Genomic DNA, 5,499 nt, shown 5'->3' with positions numbered 1-5,499 from the left:
TGTGAGACGGAGGGGATATTACGAGACTGCCACTCCACAGTTTATGGTGGACACTATGGTGGTGAGAAGACGGCAGCTCGTATTCTGTAAGCAGGTTTTGTCTGGCCTACTTTGTTTAAGGATGCGCATCAGTTTGTTTTAAGGTGTGATCGTTGCCAAAGAGTGGGAAATTTGACGAGAAAGGATGAGATGCCGTTAAATGTGATGCTTGAAGTCGAGGTCTTTGATGTTTGGGGAATCGATTTCATGGGGCCTTTTGTCTCATCCTGCAATAATCAGTACATCTTATTGGCAGTCGATTATGTCTCAAAATGGGTAGAAGTCAAAGCTTTACCGATAAATGATGCAAAGGCAGTGTTGAATTTTCTTCATAAGCAGATTTTCACAAGGTTTGCAACGCCTCGGGTAATCATAAGTGATGAAGGGTCGCAATTCTGCAACCGTAAGTTCACTTCTATGATGCAGCGTTATAATGTGAATCATCGAGTTGCTACTGCCTATCATCCGCAAATAAATGGTCAAGCGGAAGTGTCTAACAGAGAGATCAAGCGCATTCTAGAGAAGGTTGTTTGTCCGTCAAGGAAAGATTGGTCTTTAAAGCTCGATGAAGCTGTTTGGGCCTACAGAACAGCATACAAAACTACACTTGGTATGTCCCCATTTCAACTGGTGTATGGTAAGGGATGTCATTTACCTGAGGAGCTTGAGCATAAGGCCTATTGGGCGTTGAAAAAGTTGAACCTGGATTTAGATGCAGCTGGTAAAAAGAGAATGCTTCAGCTTAATGAACTTGACGAATTTTGACTTCAAGCGTACGAGAATAACAAAATGTACAAGGAAAAGGTGAAGAGGTGGCACGATAGGAAGCTACATCCTAAGTTATTCATGTCGGGGCAACAAGTTCTCTTATTCAACTCTCGTCTCCGACTTTTCCATGGGAAGTTGAAATCAACGTGGTCTGGACCTTTTATTGTCAAAACTGTGTTTCCACATGGAGCGGTGGAGATTTTTGAGAATGATCCGGACCAGGCATTCAAGGTTAATGGTCAGCATTTGAAGCACTACTATGGGGACACGACAACCCGAGAAGTAGTTAGTGCCATTTAATTGTCAACTTAAGGAAGGTACGCAACGTCAAGCTAATGACGAAAAAGAAGCGCTGCGTGGGAGGCAACCCATGATTTGTTGTTACAGGAACCCTTAGAAGTTAATAACCTATCCAAAACCACAAAAAATCAGAAAAGCCGGGCTCGAAATTTTTTTTTCTAGAGACCCCCTGAGCGCCCACTCCTAATCTAATTACAACCATGATTTTATCCACGATTTCCTTCCCCATTACACCATGATTTTATCCCTCAAACCCACTCATAATCTAATTTTAACCTAATCCATACCCTATATATACATACACTTATCCTATACATCTCCCACACATATTCTACACTTAAACTCTCTCCCAAACACAAAAACACTATTCCCAAGCACTTTTATTCAGATTCAATGGCACCCAAGAGAGCAAGGACTATTGATAGCAGCAGCACAGTCCCTACTGCTGATTCATCGAGGGGTACTGCTGCGAGGCCTCGGTTGAATGACAGAGATGCGGAGGAGGAGTACACTAGGCTTTTGGGGAAGCCGATTCTGAAGGAGAGGGGGTTTTTACCATCGGGGAGGGATGGTGAGTTGCTACCTATGATTGCGGAGAAGGGGTGGATAGCTTTCTGTGAGTCACCTGAAGCAGTACCAATGAGCGTGGTTCGCGAGTTCTATGCGAACGCGAAGGCTGAGAAGAATGGGTTTTCTGTGGTCCGAGGGCTGACGGTTGATTATCACCCAGCGGCGATTCGCCGTGTGATTGGGCAGCGAGAGAGGAAGCCCGAGGAGGAGAACTGGAATGAGAAGACTGCTGAGGATTTCAACTTGGATTTGATTTGTTCTACTCTCTGTAGGCCGGGCACAGTTTGGACCTTCAAGGCAGGAACTAATGAGTATCGTCACTTTCCGGCGATCGCTATGAACAGGTATGCCCGTGCATGGAATGCATTTATTTGTGCTAATATTCTACCTTCTTCGCATGCACATGAGATCACAGTTGAGAGAGCACAGTTGTTGTGGGGAATTGTGAATGAAGAGTACTATGTGGACCTTGGTGAGTTCATCTACCAAGGAATTCTGAAGTTTTTGAGGGGATCTAAGCACATGAACATCCCTTATGCATCCACGGTCACGAAGCTTTGCCGAGCAGTGAGAGTGAACTGGCCGTTTCATGAGTAGTTGCAGTTGCCGGCCGCTCCGATTAATTCTAGGACTCTGAATGGGATGCAGGAGTGGACCGGTGGTGAGCCCGAGGAGCATGGGCTGGGTTATCATCTTCCAGGAGGGCGTCCAGCACGAGGTGCTACTATGGCTAGGCCTAGGCGTGATGAGGCTGGTTCTTCGAGTGCTCAGGAGGGTGCTGGGATGGCTGATGCCCAGTATAGGAGGCTGTAGGGCGGATGGATGCCATGTACGAGACACAGAGCAGGTTTGCTCAGGAGCTCACCCTTGCGTTAGGGACTGCTTTTCGGGGCCTTGGAGCTGACATTCAGTGGCCAGTTTTTGGTGAGGACTCTGCATACCCGCCGCCTGATACTCCACCCACTGAGGCTGATGATGATGATGACTCCGAGTAGGTATACCCTGTGTTCCTTTCTACTACCTTCACTGGGGACAGTGAAGATTTTAAGTTTGGGGGTGGTAGTTAAGGAATATTTTGTGTGTGTGTCATATAGCTGCATATTCATGATAGTTTAGTTCATATAGTTGCATTATTTTTGCCATATAGTTTTTATTTATTTATTTATAGCTTTATTTGTTTATCATGTCATGTAGCTCATGCATATGCCATGATCCCTTTTACGATGATTTGCCGACTGATTTGTGATGTTGATGCGAGTGTAGTGATATCATTAAAGTGATGAGGAGTCATGTAGGTTGATATGCATGCTAGAAACACTTATTTTCACTAAGTCTTAGAGAATGCTTAAGGACTAGATTGTTGTTATGATCTGATTGTTTCGAGGTTAATCTATTTATTATGCTTAGAATTTGATAATAGGTTCTTAGTGATAAAGACATGAAAAAGAAAAAAATGGAGTAAAAATGGAATTTGTTGCTAGTTGTGGCTAGGCGTCAACTTGCTAGTAGCCGGCTCGCATGTTATGCGAGTAGTCTAGGGTTGAGCAAGATGGAGCGAAACGCACTTGCTTAGAAATTTTGAAAAAAAAAGAGAGAAAAAAAAATAGAAAAAAAAGAAGAAAAAAAGAAAAAAAAGAAGTATGTATTTATGCATAATTGATCACGAGTGGGCTCTTTGGTATTCGAGTTATTAAGTTCTTAGGGGACTTTGTTCCTAGTGACCTAAGGCTTTTAGAGTCTGGGATCCACTAACCTAACGCTCGCTACATGGATACCATTGTATAAGTCTTTTGTGGACCTCATTCATTGCACGGTCAAATAAACATTGTTGTTGTGAATAAAAAGCATGATTCCGTAATGAGCTCCATGATTCTTGTAGTGTAATAAGTTACTTTGTGCCTAGAATTTCTATTCTTTGTATAATCATGTGATTGCCTTGATGATGGTTGAGTCATAATAATTGGTCTAATTTCGAAGCATATCTGTTAAGCATCTGCACACACCACGTTTCTGGTTGTATGTTAGTTGGCATGATTTAATTGATCTTTAGTCGCCTAACTGCGTTTGTTGAGATGTTGTAAATTGGTTGGTTTGTTCGTAGTAAGGGGGATCGTTGCATTTTATATAGATTGCATTCATGCATGTTTTTATTTGTTTTAAGTCTGTGACGCTTGAGGACAAACATCGATTTAAGTTTGGGGGTGTGATAAGTGGCATTTTATACCACTTAGAACGTCTTAAAATAGCTTAAATTGGTGTCTTGAAATCAAGTATTTTGTGTATTTGATGCGTTTTTCTAGTGTTTGTGCATTTCAGGGTATTAGTTGCATTTCGGAGGAGTAATCATCAAGAATAAGCCTTGGCATGTGTTCAGCATTGCGAGAGGAAAGAAAGGGGCAGATTGCAGCGAAGAAACGGAGCAAACTCAGGAATTTTCCAGTAGGGTCCTGAGCGCCCGCTCAGCTATGCTGAGCGGCTACGCAGGATCGGGAATTTTGATAAATTATTTTAGACTTCTACTTCTGTTTGGCTTCCAACTTCTATGTAATCTGAGTTTTATGGGACTATTATATAAGTAGATTTAGAGACGTTTTCACAAGGTTGGCTTGTGGTATTAAGCAAGGAGAGAAGGAGACAAGGAAGAAGACCTTTTAGCACACCGCAACGAAGAGGAAGCATATTTTCTTGTGATTCTTATTTCGTTGTAACGTTGAATGCTAGTTTTCTTTGCTTTGAACCTAATTACTCTTATGACGTACTCTGGTTTAATATAATTAGTTTAGTTATTATTCTCTTGTGTTTGTTCATCATGTTTTCATATGAACCCATGATGACGATAAGTGCTATCATGGGCTAATCGTGATCATGGGGTCGTAACGGATTTACTATGGAATTCTTTAGTTAGTTATTTAATACCTTAGTGTGTGATGATTGTATGATATCTAGTATTGGCTGTGCGTATTCGTCTTATGTGCGTCGCGAACATATAAGATAGGGTGTTAATCTCTTGTGAAGCGACAGTGTATCTCGAGGTTTAGAACTTGCCATGCTAGCATAGGATCATGTATGATGCGCATGATTTGTGGGTAACTCTAACCGTTTTATTCGCCCTGTGTAATCAAAAGGAATAACTTGTGCTTAAATCGTTATGTTGTCAATTTCTGTAGACATATAGGGACTCAACATAATTGATGCCTATTCAACTTCTATCTCAATTGTGGATGCTTGGTAGAATGGTATTAGTATAATGAAAGTTGGCTTTTATCAGTTTCGTGTTATTCGATTAATAACATCACTGTTGCATGCTAAGGATAATAACAATAACTATTGAAGGAATTAGTAATGAAGTTGTGATCTCATGAGTGTTTTAATATTGTTAATTCGAAGTGTTAATTAAGTGATTAATTAAGTAGTTAATTGTAGTTAATATTTAGTTAACAATTCTAAGTGTTAGTGTCTTAACATTGAGAAGTAATCATACATTGGTGAGTGAGTTTAATTGGACAATAATTAGTCTGAGTCTCTGTGGAACGAACTAGAAAGTATTCTATATTACTTGCGAACGCGTATACTTGCGTGAATATTAGCGCGTGTTTTCGCCCTAACGGTTCATGAACCACATAATTATATATTTTTATTCATGAAAAAAAAAATTTAAAAATTATTATTATAACTATGTGATCAAAGCACTTAAAAGTATGTGCACAAAAGTCAAACGTCAAACGTCAAAATAGAGGGAGTATAATTTTAGCTTAATTTAATTAGCCAATACTTTTTAATAATAATGGACCTTATACACCAATCGAAACATTCCAAACTTTA

Source organism: Apium graveolens, chromosome 9 (assembly GCF_009905375.1).
Source record: "Apium graveolens cultivar Ventura chromosome 9, ASM990537v1, whole genome shotgun sequence".
In the NCBI taxonomy this organism is placed as follows: domain Eukaryota; kingdom Viridiplantae; phylum Streptophyta; class Magnoliopsida; order Apiales; family Apiaceae; genus Apium; species Apium graveolens.
The sequence above is the reverse complement of the archived record's forward strand: the minus strand, read 5'-3'. Positions refer to the sequence as shown.